The sequence below is a fragment of the Athene noctua genome, chromosome 1, assembly GCF_965140245.1.
Source record: "Athene noctua chromosome 1, bAthNoc1.hap1.1, whole genome shotgun sequence".
NCBI lineage: Eukaryota > Metazoa > Chordata > Aves > Strigiformes > Strigidae > Athene > Athene noctua.
Window position 1 is genome coordinate 222868874 of NC_134037.1, and position 18243 is coordinate 222887116.

The window sequence follows — 18243 nt, forward strand, 5'->3', positions numbered from 1 at the left end:
TGTGGTCCCACCTCTGCAGGACCTCTTCTTGCCACACCTCCCTACCATTACCTACACAGTCCGGTGTTTCCATAGAAACCACTTCCTTTGACAAAGTTCTTTACTGGATGGTTGAGACATTAACTATGGTTTCATCAGACTGTCACAGTGGACCGTTAGATGGGTAAGGAATTGGCTGAATGGCTGTATCCAAAAAGTTACAGTCAGTGCTCAGTGTCCAAGGGGAAACCAGTTACAAGTGGTGTCCCCCAGGGGTCTGTACTGGAACCAATATTATTTAATATTTTAGAATCTTAGACTCCTAGAATCATACAATGGTTTGGGTGGGAAGGCACTTTTAAAGATTATCTAGTTTGCCTTCCCTGCAACGAGCAGGGACATATTTCACTAGATCAGGTTGCTCAAAGACCCATCCAACCTGAACTTGAACACTTCCATTGATGGGGAATTCTATGATTCTATGATTAATTAAACACATGTTTTCTGTCCGAAACCCTGAAGGTTAATTAATCAGTGTGAAAAGTATGTGTTAAATGACTCAGAAGTGAACATTAAATAATTGATAACGATATTTGCAGTATTTCTTATTCTAAGCATTGTAATAAAATTATGTATACTAGTGTGATAAACACAGGTATTTTAACTGATTTCTGTACTTTTTTGTCTTGATTTATGCTTTATCTTCTATTTTTAATTTTACAATGTCCATTGATTGTCATTAATATATTCTGCTCTGAGGAAATATTTTGGGTCATATTCAGATCTAAGTAATAGAGACAGAAGTGTCAGAGGCAGGCTGATATGTGAAATCACCGAAGAAATCAATATCATATTCAGATCTAGAGCCACATCTGAATTTTTGAAAAATTAGAGTAGTTATTAAACTGATAAAGGTGCCCAAGAGTATGAGAAGTTTTTGAAGGTTGGACTTCCTTATGAACACAAAGGAGATGAAAAAGAAAAAGACTCCCCTGATAAAACACAATCAATCACAGTGGCAGAAGAGACAGGAGAAAGAGAAGACCTGAAGTTGTAAGGAAAATATTTGAAGAAAGATTAACTATCCAAATAATGCGTGAGTTTAAAGAAGAGTTAGATTAGTGAAGAAAAGTTTGTTACAAAAACTTATTAGCCATGATCAATTGAGAGAGGAGAAAACAAATGAAAAGGGTATTAAGATGGAGTTGGAGAAAAGAAAGTAATTTCAGGTAATAAATAAAAGGCACATATAAGTGAACAAGATTACAAGGTCTGATAAGACATCTATAAAAACCATCTACATCTTACTGTTTGCTACTTAGCTTCTTAATAGGTTTAGAACGACAAAGACAAGACAAATGATAGATATGTTTGCGCAGAAAATGATTTTGGAATTTTACTTCCAAAAAAGAAAACTATAGAGTGTTGTTAAAATTTTATAGTTAATATATCAATTTCTAAACAGCTGAATAGTAAGCAAGAAGCAATAAATATTAATATTCATACTGAAGCAAACATTTTTTGTAATACTAATAATGATACATAGAAAAACCGCCTCAAACTAACAAGCAGTGGTAAAATAGAAACAGTAGATGTTAAACAAAAACTCTACCAAAACCAACATGGTCTTTGTCTAAGCACAGTTACTAATTTTCAGAATAAAAAATAGTGCCACTAGAATTTATGTTAAATATTACATGTTAAGTTTTCTAAAAACACTTGTACTCAGAAAATACTATTGCTATTATTAAAAAAAAATCAACATCAGCAAACATGTTAGATAATCATTTTCTCATCAAGTGGTCAGTCCCAGTTTAGAAGTATGTTTTTCCCAGCCATGATCCTACTGGGATTACAGATGAACAAATTATAATGGATCTTTAACGCTTTATACAAATTAATAGCACATCCTTTGTGTTAGTTCTTAGCAAAGATCAGTTGTAAATTCTGTGCAAAAAATTAACAAACTGTGCAGTACTGGCTGTTTTGAACAGGACTGCGGATGTCAACAATGGCTGTTTTGAATATGCCTTTTCAATTCAAATAGAAAATGAATAAAATATCACTTGTAGCTCAAGAAAATGTTAAGATTGTTGATCTAACTTTCATTTTATAGAACAAGCAATTGCATTTTCCACTGTAAACAGTGATAACACAAACTTTTACCTAAAACAAGTTTAACAATGTGGATTTATTAAATTACTAATTTTGAGGTATTGTAACTCTATTAGTGTAGGTATTTACACATTTAGCATATATGGTATGTCTTCAGGTGTAATGTGTTGATTATAATCTATACCCTTAGCATAAACTGATCTGCAACAGATATGTGTAACAAAATGATTTAACAGATCAGACAATCATTCTGAATCAATTTATTTTTGTATGCAAGATTTTATTAATACAATTTATATATATATATATATATATATATATATATATATATATATATATAAAAAGAAATTATCAGTGGTCATACAGAATTAGACCTTAACAGCAGATACGTTTTCCCATATGACATCAAATCTCTGTTTTATCCATACTTACAAGTCAGATTCTGAGAACAGGAGAAAGCTGGTTTGCCGTAGGTCTTTTCTGTATCTTTTCTATCTTTCTGTTATTTTAGGGAGCACTACCTTCTTCCTATAAAAGGGTCTAAAAACATTCCTTGACATTCTCTGCAATGACATCCTAGTCTTGGTATATGAATTGCATTTATTGATAAATATGTCCAATTGTCTGTAATTTCAAAGTAGACCCTGATGTGTAATGCATGATTTAGTTCATCAGGAAAACACTGGATACTTATAATGAAATCACTGCAATATGGCTATGTCTCTTTATGGTGATAAGTCATTAAACTGGGAGAGAGGTGCACAGTAGAAAGATACTATCTGTTGAGTCAGTTCTTTTGGAACATTGATAAAAGACTCAAATAAATATAGAATGACCACAGCTTTTTTAAGCAGTCAATTTATTACATTGCACTCCATATATCAGTTTTTGCACTGAAGCATATTTCTTGGATGCTGACAATATTAACAGTAGATTTGTGAACTCTTGAAAAATATAGAAAACTAAAATATATGATTGACATAATATTGGGACCTCAGAAGTAATCGGCACTTCATCACAAGCACCCTCCCACTATGACAGGCTTGTAGCAAGTATCAAATTGTTCCTTTCTCTGTGTTGTTTTTTTTTTCCCCCTAGTTTTAGTTGTTTATTTTTTTCCTTTTTTGTACAGCTGCCAACATTTTAATTATGATATATATTTTTCAGCTTAAATACTTAAATATGTAAAGCCCATACTCCATTAATAAAGGACTTAGTGATGTGGTTTAACCTGGGTAGGCAGCACAGTCCCACACAGCTACTTGCTCACTCCCCAACAGTGGAGTGGGGAAGAGAATTGGAAGGGTAAAAGTGCAAAAACTCGTGGGTTGTTATAAAGACAGTTTAATAGGTACAGAAAAAGCTGTACATGCAATAAAAGCAAAATAAGGAATTCATTCACCACTCCCCATCAGCAGGCAGATGTTTAGCCATCTCCAGGAAAGCAGGGCTCCATCATGTGTAATGGTTACTTGGGAAGACAAATGCCGTTCCTTCTTTTCTCTTTCCTGCTTGTAACTTTTATCGCTGAGCATTATGTGATACAGTATGGAACATGCCTTTAAAGTCAGATGTCCCAGCTGCATCCATTACCAACTTCTTGTGTACTCCCAGTCTACCTGCTGGGAGGGCAGCATGAAAAAAAAAAAAAAGGTCTTCATGCTGTGTAAACACTTCAACAATAACTAAAACATGGGTCTGTTATCAACACTGCTTTCAGTCTTCCAGCACATATCAAAAACATAACACTATACAAGACATTATGAAGCAATTTGACTCTATCTCAGCCAAAAAAACAGTAGACTTAAGCACAAAAAGGAACTTCAAGTCAGTCATTTAAGAATGGAATACTGAATCATGGATTATATACCTTCCTGCGTATACCAGATGCCTTGAAAACGTTTCCAAAAGAGTCAATAACTGGAATCACTAAATTCATCTAGCTTACAGAATCACATTACCAAGTGATCACAGAGGTCATTGTGTACTTCTTGACATGACACTTCAGACAACATCCTTTTACTAGATAAAGCCTGTGAAGTCTACCCTGTGCAGTACTCAGCCTTTATCTTCTTAGGAATTGTGAGACTCATGTAACGTCAAGACATAGTTACTACTTTTTGATATTTTTTTTTTTTTCAGTTCAGTGTTTAAAATAATTTGAAATCATAAAATGTGTTGTATACTCTGGGATGTCTCATGAAGGTTGGTGGAGGTGCTTCAGTATCAGAAGCTCACTGGGTTTGTGGCAACTTTGAAAGACTGCACGGAGAGAAAGGAATCAAACCTCCTGCTGTTTTATTCCTGCTACTTAATGGAGGAGGTTTCAATACTTTACTCATTCTGAGCAAGAGTTCTAAACAGTAGTTATAATATATATTCTCCATCACCTTTACCTTGGTAGATTTTAAATGGAAGTAATGAGTCCTGATCTTCAGAAGACATATTGGGTCTCTGGATCTGTGTATGCAAATACTTTCCTTTGATCTTGAGTTCCACTCCTAAAAAACACTGTTGCAAAGAGGAGTCCAGCCAATTTTTGTGTGAGACATCAGCCTGTCAGCCCTGTACAGCCTCTGAGAAGCAGCTAGGCTTTGATGAAAAACAGGACTTCGAAGAAAGATAAGAAACTGCTTAGTTGTGCCAAGGTGGCACGGAAAAACAATGGACAGCTGCAACACTGAACTGTGGAAAAGTACTGAATAGTGAGAAGTTACCACCTTGTGAACAGCATGTAAACAAGAAAATGATTGGTCTGCACAGCGCATGTTAGAGTGGTCTTATGCTATTAGGAGAAAAGGTTGATAGCTATCTAATTGCTGATTTGCTAATTATGAAGTAAGAGCTTTGGCAAGAGCATAACTACGTACTATTGTAATAATAAAGGGTCTTTCCTTCTGCACTTCAATGGAGAGTCTGTGCCTCAGCTGCCACAGGCTATCTTTAGGAGCATGCTTCACAGGATCACAGAATCATCAAGGTTGGAAAAGACCTTGAAGATCATCCAGTCCAACCATTAACCTCACACTGACAGTTCCCAACTATACCATATCCCTCAGCACTATGTCAACCCTACTCTTGAACACCTCCAGGGATGGGGACTCCACCACCTCCCTGGGCAGCCCATTCCAACGCCTAACAACCTGTTCTATAAAGAAATGCTTCCTAATATCCAGTCTTCTTGTTGCCAGTTGTCCACAGTTATAACTAACACTTAAAGTTTTCTCCACAGACACATTATCATTTAACCGTGAACTTTATCTCCAGACAGAAAAGATATCCAAAAAGTAGTTGGTTTGATCCCAATAGGTAAATGGTTACATCCTATTTTTGATTTATTCTTTAGGTTTTTATGTGACTTCTACGAAAATCAAGCAGGAAGTTCAAGGTCAGGTACTTAGTCCTAAAACTTTCTTTCTCACTCTTTCACCATCTAAATTGAGCTGGATGCTGAGATAAATAATTTTCACAGCTAACTAGGAGATAAGTTTATTCTCTAGGTGTTTACCAGACCTAGAATGTCTCAAAAAGAATTTAAAAAAGATTATTATATTCCTAAATGAGACTTGCTTATTTTGCAGCAGTGTCACACTGTTGGCACTTATTTTGTGTATGATATGTGATTACTTAGAGCTCCCCTCTGCTATACTGCTGCCTACTCAGATAATCCCCCATTATCATCTGTCCTCCTTCAGAAATACAGCATTTTGCTTTTGTCAGAGTTGATTTTCATCTTCCAGATTTCAGATCTTCACTAATTTGTCAAGACCATTTTGAAGTCTAAACTTCTTTGTCAAACTGCACCTCCTTTCTGTTGGATGTCATCTACAAATTTTAGAAGTTACACTCTGTTTTCTGTCATAACATTAATGACAATCTGACATTGAGAGATGCTTTTTGAGTTTAAGATGCTTCACAGTTACAAACCAAATCACTGATAACTATTATTGGAGAATAATTTTCAGCCACCTTATATGGCTATAACAATTAGACTTTAGTTTCTTCATGAAATGTTTTGTGGCATAATCATTCTGCTGTAGTTTTGATATGTCATATCTACTCCTACAGTCCACACACACACACACGAAAACAAACAACAAAACCCAACCAAGTCTCCATCCCCCACCAAACATCACAGACAAATATACTTGATTTACCAGTGTCATGATTTGAACTCAACTGGTAGCCAAGCACCATCCTCCAGGAGACTGTAAGAACACAAGGACAACACCCACCACCTGATACCCTTCTTGCCCCTGGACAGCGATCCCAACAGATGGAAGATCCTGCCATCACCAACCAGAAGTGAGAGAGAACTTGCTTCTTTTATATACTGAGCATATCGTCACACAATGTGGAATACTCCAATGGCCAGTCCGGGCCTGGTACTCCAGCTGTGCTCCCTCCCAGCTCAAGAAAATTAACTCTATCCCAGCCAAAACCAGGACACCCAGTCCTCTGTCACCCCAGCTATTCTCTCCAGTTCTTAGAGATACTGGAGTGATTCTAAGTGAGTTCTTTTAAGTCCTTTACCATACTTCAGTAAGTTATTTCATCAGGCCCTGAGGAACAGCACACAGATGCGTATATCAAAATCAGATTAAAGGAGGTTTTTATATATGCATCTTTTTTCTCCCTGAATGCCAACTTGAATCCTTATCTACTTCCTAAGCTTAATCATGTTAGGTACCTTGTCACAGATTACTTTTCATATACACCTAATTTAAGAATGCAATGCAACACCCTTGTAACTTTTCCAATTTGAAGTAGATCTGTTTTCTTGTGTATTAAGCACTTATACACTCTCTTCTTGTTGCTTTTTCTGTCTCTTGCTAATTAAAACTGATTTTTTTTTTTTTCCTGATTTTTCCTGTATGCATTATTAGTGTGAAGCTAGGGGAAAACAGAGCTAAACTAAAAATACACCTCTCACTTAATCTTACTTTGTGTCCTGAGTTAGAAAGTAAAACAAAATTTTTGCTATGTCATTAAGGATATGTCCCTTGGGGTAAAAAGTTAGCTTTGCTTGATAAGGAGTAGTATGACAGAATGTAAATGATAGAAAAAAATTTATGCTTCTCTAAGCTTAAAGAAATCAAAGAAGTTTCACCAAGAGTGGTTTTTTTACAATCAGTTTAATTATCCTTAATATTTAACGAATTAATTCTTGCTAGTTAATTAGAAAGTATGTACAGTACGTTGAAGAGGAATATCGTTACAGATGTTCACAGCTCACGCAATCATTTGGTTGATTTCAGATTTTTTATTGTCCTTTATTCTGTTAAATACACACCAACCATGCAACCACTGAATGTCTTTCCATGTATTTTTAAAAGATAATTATCTCGAACACTGGAACATCATAATTCTGATTTTTAGAGGCCTGACTTGGCTAACCTAATGATATTTGCTTAGTACTTTCAAATAAATTGTTATATAAATCTCTTTTCTACTTTATGAGAAACAAGGGTGTTGTAGATTTTATGTGGAAATTTTGTAATCTTTTGTGTCTGGTTTTTGTGGTCATGTGATGTATTTTTTTAAATATTCATCATGAACTATAAATCTATGCAAGTTTTAAATTGTTAAGTAAATTCAGAGTAAAAAAATATAGTTTGCTTAGTATATTGCAAAATGATTTTATTTTATTCTGCTGAAATGAACCAATCTTTTATAAAAACACTAGAAAAATGTATTTGAGAAGAAATAAATTTTATAATTATTATAGGGCATTCTCTAAGTCCTAGTACAGAAACTTAATAAGGATTTATCTAAAGTTCAAACATAAACAAGATGTTCATGGCACGACAGATGAACTCTCCCTCTGAAGCACTTAGAATATGACTGTGGTTAATCCGCAACAACAAGGCGCAATGCTTAATAAGGACAGAATGTCAGTAAGTATCTCTTACTTGGATATTCTCAACCGAGATTGACTGAGTGAATCTGAGCGTGTAATTAAATTTATTCAGGCAAAGAAAACAAGAATTTCTATATCAATGTACAGTGGTTGAAAGTCAGCAGTAGAGCACCATTGGTTAAGGTCATTCTTTAGTGCACAAAAATGACCACAGAGTTCCAACTCTGAAAAACAAGTCCTATTAAAAATTAAGGAACATTACATTTCCACATGATTTTTAAAGGAATATAGATTAAAAAAAAAAAAACAAAAAAAACCCCAAAGGTAATGAACCATGAGGGGAGAAACGAAAGGAAACTCAACTATAAAAATATAAGAACTGATTTCTCTATCAGGAACTAAAGTCAGAGAAGGTAATCCATTGTCAAGAGAGGTATTGAGAAGAAAATAAGCCCCACAATTATTGAGTTAGAAAAAACACAAAGAAGATAACAGTGGGAAGTACTGCAAAGATTTACTTTCTACAACAATTTCAAGATATTTAGGTTTAACATCTAAAATTTCCACTAGAACTGCAACTTTTGTTTGCAATTGATTACGTTTAAAAGTCTTTCTTTGTACTGCTCAAATCACTATTGTTCAGGTTATTGAAGAACTTTCCAGTCTTTAACTTTTAAATAATAATTCGTTGTTCTCTGTCAGGTTTCCTGAGAAGGATCAAGCAGGAATTAGGGCTTCTCCCCTCAGAAAGGTGGCAGGATCTATAGCCCAACTGAGGTGCATTTACACCCATGCACACAGCTTGGGCAACAAACAGAAGGAGCTGAAAGTCGTTATGCAGCAGGAAAAATATGACATAGTTGTCATCACAGAAACATGGTGAGATGATTCGCACAATTGGAGTTGTGCAGGTTTAGCTCCTGCCGGGATCGGAGAGCATGTTGCCGTTGCCCCTCCCCCCCCCGCGGCCGGTCGGGCTGGAAGTTAGGCACAGACCCGGGCTAAAGGAACAAGGAATTTAATACAACAGAGTGACAGAACAATCTGAACAACAACAGTAGCAATGATAATAACAATGAACAGCAATAACAGTGAACAAGACAAAAGATACACAGAGAAATACCGCTAGATGGTCAAGGAGCAAGCCCGCCACGTGTATAGCAACCCCCAAAACCAGAAGCGAAAGTCAAAAGGCTCCGCCCCTGGACCTGACGTCAGCATGGTATGAATAACCCGGCTGAAGATCCCTTCCCCCTCTCTCTCTGCTGAAAAAAAACTTGACTCTATCTTAGCTAAACCAGGACAGGAGTGCTGCAATGGATGGCTATAAACTCTTGAGAATGGACAGGCAAGGAAGGAGAGCTAGTGGTGTAGCCCTGTAATCAGGGATTGTTTTGATTGTCTAGAGTTGAATGGTGGTGATGATAGGGTTGTGTTTATGGGTAAGAACCAGTGGGAAGGCCAACAAGACAGATATCACATCAGGAGTCTGTTACAGATCACCTAATCGAGATGAAAAGGCAGAAGAAATATTCTATAAGCAGCGGTGAGAAGTTTCACAATCACTAGCCCTTGTTCTCATGGGGGACTTCAACTTACCAGATATCTACTGGAAATACAATACAGCAGAGAGGCAACAGTCTTTCCTTGAGTGTGTGGAAAATAACTTCCTGATACAGCTGGTGAGGGAGCCAACTAGGGAAGGCGTCCTACTGGACCTATTTTCAAACAGAGAAGGACTTGTGGGTGATGTGATGGTTGGAGGCCTTCTTGGCATCTTGGGCATAGTGATCATGAAATGATAGAGTTTTTGATTCTTGGAGAAGTCAGGGGTGAAGTCAGCAGAATTGCCACCTTAGACTTCTTCAGGGCAGACTTTGGCCTGTTTAGGAGCCTGGTTGACAAAGTCCCTTGGGACTCAATCCTGAAGGGCAAAGGAGTCCAGGAAGGCTGGACATTCTTCAAGAAGGAAATCTTAAAGGTGCAGGAGCAGAAGGTCCCCATGTGTCTAAAGACAAGCTGTTGGGGAAGACCAGCCTGGCTGAACAGACATCTTTGGCTGGAACTCAGGGAAAAACAGGAGAGTTTATGACCTTTGGAAGTAAGGGCAGGCAGCTCAGGAGAACTACAAGGAGGTTGTGAGGTTATGCAGGGAGAAAATTAGAAGTGTCAAAGCCAAACTAGGACTTAATCTGGCTACTGCCATAAAAGACAATGAAAACTGTTTCCGTAAACACATCAACAACAAAAGGAGGGCTAAAGGAGAATTTCCATCCTTTATTGGATGTGGAGGGAAACATAGTAACAAAGTATAAGAAAAAGGCTGAGTTACTTAATGTCTTCTTTGCTTCAGCCTTTAATAGTGAGACCAGTTGTTCTCTGGGTACCCAGCCCCTTGAGCTGGAAGACACAGATGGGGAGCAGAATAAAGTCCCCATAATCCAAGAGGAAATGGTTAGTGACCTACTACACCACTTAGACACACAGGTCTATGAGGATGGATGGGATCCACTCAAGGGTACTGAGGGAGCTGGTGAAAGTGCTCACCAAGAGACTTTCAATTACTTATTAGCAGTCCTGGCTAATTGGGGAGGTCCCAGTTGACTGGAAGTTAACAAATGTTATGCCCATTTACAAGAAGGGCCGGAAGAACACCTACAAGAATGGCCAGAAGGAGAATCCGGGGAACTACAGAACCGCAGTGCTGGGCAATGTTATGGAACAGGTCATTACATGGCAAATATAGGACAACAAGTTCATCAGGATCAGTCAGCACCAGCATATGAAAGGCAGGTCCTGGCTTGACTAGCCTGATACTCTTCAATGACAAAGTGATCTGCTTAGTGGATGAGGGGAAGACTGTGGATGTTGTCTACCTAGATTTTAGTAAAGCCTTTTACACCTTTTCCCACAACATTCTCCTGGCAAAACTGGCTGCTCATGCCTTGGATAGGTGTACTCTTTGATGGGTAAAAAAATGTGTGGATGTCCAGGCCCAAAGCTACAGGCTTGGGGAGGAATGGCTGGAGAGCTGCCAGTCAGAGAGGGACTTGGGGTGTTGAATGACAGCCAGATGAACAGGAGCCAGCAGTGTGCCCAGGGGGCCAAGAAGGCCAATGGCATCCTGGCTTGTGTCAGCAATAGCGTGGCCAGAAGGGACAGGGAAGGGATCTTACCCCTGTCCTCGGCACTGGTGAGGCCGCCCCTCGATTCCTGTGTTCAGTTTTGGGCCCCTCACTCCAAAAAGGACATTGAATGACTCGAGCGTGTCCAGAGAAGGGCAACAAAGCTGGTGCAGGGTCTGGAGCACAGGTTGTACGAGGAGCGGCTGAGGGAACTGGGGGTGTTTAGTCTGGAGAAGAGGAGGCTGAGGGGAGAGACCTCATCGCCCTCTACAGCTACCTGAAAGGATGTTGCAGAGAGCTGGGGATGAGTCTCTTTAGCTTAGTAGAAAGTGACAGGACAAGAGGGAATGGCCTCAAGTTGCACCAAAGAAGGTTTAGGCGAGATGTTAGGAAGTATTTCTTTACAGAACGGGTTGTTAGGTGTTGGACTGGGCTGCCCAGGGAGGTGGTGGAGAACCCATCCCTGGAGGTGTGTAAGTGTAGGGTCGACTTAGCGCTGAGGGATATGGTGCATTTGGGAACTGTCAGTGTTAGGTTAATTGTTGGACTGGATGATCTTCAAGGTCTTTTCCGACCTTGATGATTCTGTGATTCTGTGAAAGACTTATGGTGAATGGAGTTTACTCCAGCTGGTGACTGGTCACAAGTGGTGTTCCCCAGGGATCACTATGTGGGCAGTTCTGTTTAATAGCTTTATCAATGATCTGGACAAGGGGATTGAGTGCACCGTCAGTACATTTACAGAGAACACCAAGTTGGATGTGAATGATGATCTACTTGAGGAATAGAAAGGTTCTATAAAGGGATCTGGACAGGCTGGATTGACTGACCAAGTCCAATTGTATGAGACTCAACAAGGTTAAGTGCTGGGTCCTGCACTTGTTCATAACAACTCCATGTAATGCTACAGTCTTGTGGAAGAGTGGCTGGAAAGCCACCTGACAGAAAAGGACCTGGGAGTGCTCATCAACAGACGGCTGAACATGAGCCAGCAGTGTGTTCAGGTGGCCAAGGATGCCAATATCAATCTGGCTTTTATTAGAAATAGCATGGTCAGCAGGACTAGGGAAGTGATTGTCCCCCTGTACTCAGCACTAGTGAGGCCACACCTTGAATGCTGTGTTCAGTTTTGGGCCACTCTCTACAAGAAAGACATGTAGGTGCTGGAGTGTGTCCAAAGATCAGTGAAGCTGGTGAATGGTCTAGAGCAGAAGTGTCATGAGGAGCATCTGAGGGAACTCAGGTTGTTTAGCCTGGAGAAAAGGAGGCTGAGGGGAGGCCTTATCACTCTCTACAACTACCTGAAAAGGGGTTGTAGCAAGGTGGGTGTTGGTCTCTTCTCCCACATAACAAGCAACAAGACAAGAGGAAATGATCTCAAGTTGCGCCAGGGGAGGTTTAGATTGGATATTAAGAAAAATTTCTTCACTGAAAGGGTTGTGAAGCATTGTAATAGGCTGCCCAGGGAAGTGGTTGAGTCACCATCCTTGTAGGTATTTAAAATACATGTAGATGTGGAGCTTAGAGACATGGTTTAGTGGTGGGCTTGGCAGTGTTGGGTTAATGGTTGAACTTCATGATCTTAAAGGTCTTTTCTAACCTAAATGATACTATGTTTCTGTGATTATTTGTCTGAGTCAATTTCCTCAGTATCTGTGACCTTGTTCATTTGTATCTAGTTTAACAATATTTTAGATTTTATACTAAAATATTTAAGTAAAAAACATTGAGAAATTTCATAAATGTATCTCAATGGACTTCATATTCACATTGGTTGAGATTCTCAAAAGCCCCTGCTGGAAGAACCAAAACCAAAACCAAAACCACCAAAACCCACAAAAACCACAGAAAACCAAACAGGAATTAGACATATACATGAAAAATAAATACATAGAATTCCTTCAGTGACCTAGGCTGTTGTGACTGTTTAGCTCAAAGTTGCATGAAACTAAATGTTCTGATCCTTGTCATCTAACAATCAGTAACAACCTGCCTATACCTAGATTAGGAACTTGTTTTTCATAAGACTATTTGGTTTAAGGGCTGTAGAACAAAAAGAGTTTAAAAATGCACACTTGTTCTCCTTAATCTAGATACATATCACTACTTATAGACATGTGCTGTCTAAAAATACATAATCTAGAAAGAAATATCACTAATATCTTTAAAAGCAAAGGAGACATTTTTTTAAAAAAACAAAACCATCAAGTAAAACCAATTTTGAACAAAAATATTTTTTTTTAAAGAAAAAAGATTTCTAAAAAAGCCTGAGTTTGACCCCTTCAGAAAATGTTATACAGATTTAAATGTAAACAGTTTTAGATGTTGATATCTTTGTGTACTTTAGAGCAACATAGGGAAACATATTATTTAATAAATAGTTGATAGATATTACAGCTATAGTATCTTTTCTGTTGTTTGAAAATAGCTGTGTAAATATAGCATAACTGTAATAATTTTATTATAGATACACATATCTGTCATGTACAGTTTATCCAATGTCTCTTGGCATTTCTTTTATTCATCATAACTTGCAGTCTTTCCTGTGCATCTATGGGTGAATCTTCAAATCTACAAATCCTGATCTCATACAAGCAGCACATTTTAAACCTAATCAAGTTCAGTCTACAGAGTTAGTTTCGATTATTCTGGTGTAATTGGGAATCACTATTTCACTCTAAGTATTTGCAATGTTATTAACATAAATAACATAATGAAGTTAATGAATGCTATGAAAGAAAGAACAGACCGAATTAAAATAATGATTTTTTGAATGAGTCTCTAATACATTTTGTTTCTTCATTTATTAATTATAGCTATCTTTATTTTATTCAAAATTCCTTTCATCTCAGCAAATTCAAAGTGATCATCAGTAGGAAATAAATATAACTTTCTTTACTTTAGCTCAGTGCTTACCAGCACTCACCACTCACAAAAGGCCTATAGCTATGGCATGTAAGGAACTCATGAGAAGATAAACTGCCAATTGAGATGTAACAGAAAGAAAGTAAAAATTAATCAAGTAGATGACTTATCAGCCAAAAAACACCCAACAACATTGCAATAGCTATTAACTACACAGTAATTTTCTATGAGTTTTTAAGTGAAAGTGAAGAAAGAGCATCCTTCCCTTTGCATAGTTTAGCAACAGATCCAATTTGGACATTTTTTTGTAATGCACTGCATTATTTTGTAACATTTTCCTGAGAAAAAAAAAATCTGCATTCCTCTTCTTGATATAAAAAAAAAAAAAAAAAAGAAGTTGTCTGTGAGAAATACAAGGAGTTCTATTTCTGACATATGAAAATATGGATAAATTTATGTAGAAATTTAAGGTATATGTCGAAATTCCTGTAGAAATAGGATTTTATTACTATATTGTATTTTTTCCTTTAAAATTATAATTATTCTAATTCTTGTGTAACACACTTAGAAAAATCTGCTATTCAGTCTTTCTAATGATAATTTCTCATTAAAAAAACATCCTTTTCTTACTTCACTGCATGGGTTCACTTTATATAGATCAAATACATGGAATGTAGACTGTCATCCTTAGTGATATGAAAATTTGGAGTTTAACAGATTTTTTTATGTGAGGAAGATATGCTGAGTCTTTCCACTTCTACATTCTCTGCTTAAATGATTTGAATAATTCAAATTTATACTGAAATAGCCAAGAAAATAATAAGAACTTATAGAAAATATTTTCCCATTCACGGAAAAAGTAGAATAACATAGTTTTAAGTTCTCACTACCAAGTTCTTGACCCTTTAAACCAGCTAATATGAATAACTTTATACTGACTACAACAGTCAGATTATGCTGCTAAATTTTCATAAAACTAAATCTCTTTATGAGCTGCAAATAACTTTTACTGAGTTCACAGTATCCTCAATCACCTCCATTTTAAACTGAAGTGTATACAGCATTTTTTCTGACTTATGTCTGTTTATTTCAAGCAGACACATAGGAGAAAGTTAAGCTTTTCCATCTTTCTGTATGAAGAAAAAGCATCTTAAAAATTACATCTCATAAATACAAATATTCTAAATAGTACTAATAAAGCCATGTCAATTTGGCTCATTCAGTTTGGTCACTGTTAAGGATTTGGATTTTCCCTGAATATTATAAATAATTTTTAGTAGTTATCTTCAGTTAGTAACTGATATCATGAAACTCACGACTGTTAAACTCATAAGATAGTATGCTTTTCATTATTAAATTATTTAAGGAAATGTAACAACAAGAGGCATAACATAGGGTTATAATTTATTTCCTTTTTGCACATAAAGCAGTATGCATAGCTTTTTTCTACTTAGAAAATGAGTTCTGTTCTCTGGTTCAACAATACTTACTCCTAGAGTTCAACTTAAAATATCTGACAATTTTCATGCAAATGTGTTGATTGTTTAAGACAGATAACTATATTGTCATTTGTGGTGGGATTCTTTCCAAACTTTAGATAGCTTCAGTAAGGAGATCTGTAGTTAAGACTTAAACTCCAGATATTCCCCTTTTCCTGTCCTGATTCCAATGTTTACATATTCAGCTAAAAGAAGTTTATTTACGCTTTCTATAGAGATAGTTTCATTGCAGGTTTCCAGAGATAAGAAGAGTACATCAATCTTTTGTTTCAGTTTACATCACTAATAAAACAAGTGAGACATTATGTTCACGTATCTTTGAATTATTCATAACTTTTGTCTAATGCTACTGATTATATTGGCTAGTGAAAAGGTTAAAGCAATAGTAAGGTTACTGCCTAAGGAGTCTGTGTGACATTTTAAGCAACAAATTATCTAAAATCTGAAGAGCTATTTAAGAAATAGTGTTATTCTCTGAGGTGGAATATTCAGGGGAGGGGGATACCCACTGGATTGAGTGTTTCTGTCTTTTAAAAGCTCAATGACCAAACACTATCTAGACATTAGTTTTGAAACACCTGTTAAAGGAGTATTTGTAATTCATTACACTGAAATTAGGAAGTATTTCTTTACAGAATGGGTTGTCGAGCATTGGAATGGGCTGCCCAGGGCAGTGGTGGAGTCCCCATCCCTGGAGGTGTTTAAGAGTCAGGCTGACATAGAACTGAGGGATCTGGTGTAGTTGAGAATGGTCAGTGTTAGGTTAATGGTTGAACTAGATGATCTTCGAGGTCTTTTCCAACCCTGATGATTCTGTAATACTGTGATTTTGTGAACTATGACAGTGTTATTGATAGTCACTGATTTGTTTTATTTTGAGCTGATGATTTTTGGAGATTTTGATAAGGAATGATTAGTACTAATCAATTAAATAGAATCTCACGAAAATATCGGGTTTTATAGAAGATAGTGGTGTAATGTTTAAAGTAGTCATAGAGATGTTCTGTTTAGTTTAAAGTAACCATACAACCAGTTATGATGCTGGATGACGTACCATTGTTAGACTGTTTGGTAATAATGATTTATAGGCCAGGAGGATATGTGTTTTAAAAGTTGTATTGTGAAAGGGCCTCGAAGCATGTTAAAATTGCAATGTGAGTCCTTGAGTAAAGGGCATTGGAGGGTCTTTCTTTTGAGTCAGTAGTTGTGGTGGTTGCAAAAGCAGCCCCCTGACTCATTTCATGACCGGAAAGAGGTGGGAATATGAAAATGGGTTACAATAATTAGCATGTTTATGTATGAGAACTTGATTAATATGCATTACTGTATCCAATATAATCCGCATGTTACATGACTCAGGTGTGCATTGTTGGTGAGATAACTCCCCTGTGCACCTGGCCGTTAATAAAGGAGAGTCTGCTTATCTACATCAAATTGGTATCAAGAAGTTCTTTTATACCGTTTCAGTGACAACTGACTGAGACTAAACACAGACTAAGAGTAGTAAAAAGTTCCATCTAGACATATTGGGCAGATTCAAAGGATCAAATGTCAGAGATAGATATCTGAGACTTCTTTAGAAGAGAAATATTTTATAATATTAAATATTCTAATTGCCTATTTCTCGCCATAATAAAGAGATTTGTTTGTTTGTTTACTATAAATTTAATTCTAAATTTTGTTGGCATATAAAAGTGTGTTGGGTGTGTGTGTGTGGCAGGGTTTTGGTAGCAGGAGAGGGGCTACAGAGGTAGCTTCTGTGAGAAGTTTCTAGAAGCTATCCTGGCTCCAAGTTAGACCCACCTCTGGCCAAGGCCAAGACAATTAGAAACAGTGGCTGCACCTCTGTGATAACATATTTAAGAAGGGTAGTCTGAGAGGAGGAGAAGGAGAAGGAGTGAGGAAATACCAATGCAAACACTGAGGTCAGTGGAAGAAAGGAGGAGGAAGGGAGGGAGCTGCACTGGAGCAGAGCCTCCCCTGCAGCCCATGGTGAGAGGGCAGGCTGTGCCCTGCAGCCCATGGTGGTCAATGGTGGAGCAGATGCCCACCTGCAGATCATGAAGGACCCCACGTTGGAGCAGGTGGCCCCCCCTGAAAAAGGATGGGACTCTGAGGGAAGCCAGTGCTGGAGCACTCTGTCACTGGGAGGACTGTAGCCTGTAGATGGGACCCACACTCAAGCATTTTGTGAAGAGATGCAGCTGATGGGAAGGACCCACATTAGAGCAGTTCATGAAGGGCTACAGCTCTGTGGGAAGGACTCACATCAGAGAAGTTTGTGAAGGACTGTCTCCCATGATAGGGACTCTATGCTGGAAGAGGGGAAGAGTGTGAGGAGTCCTCCCCATGAGGAGGAAGGAATGGCAGGAACAACGGATGATGAACTGACTGCAACTCCCATTCCTTACCCCCCTGCACTGCTAGGGGGATGGAGGTAGAGAAATCAGGAACAAAGCTGAGCCTGAGAAAAGGGGGGGGGGGGGGGGGGGGGGGAAGGTGTTTTTAAGATGTGGTTGTCTTTGTCTCTCTCCTACTCTGTTTGATTGGAAAACTAATGTTGTTGTTGATGTTCAGATTAAATCGATGTTCTTTCTGTTCCCCTATGGAGTCTTTTGCCCATGACCACAGTTGGTGAGCCATCCTTCCCTGTCCTTGTCTCAACCCTGAGCCTTTTGTTTTATATTCTCCTCCCCATCCCTGAAGGGGAAGGAGTGAGGGAGGAGCTGTGTTGTGCTTAGTTGCCCTCTGGACTTAAACCATGACAAAAAGTTAATTTATGGACAATTAACACCACCAT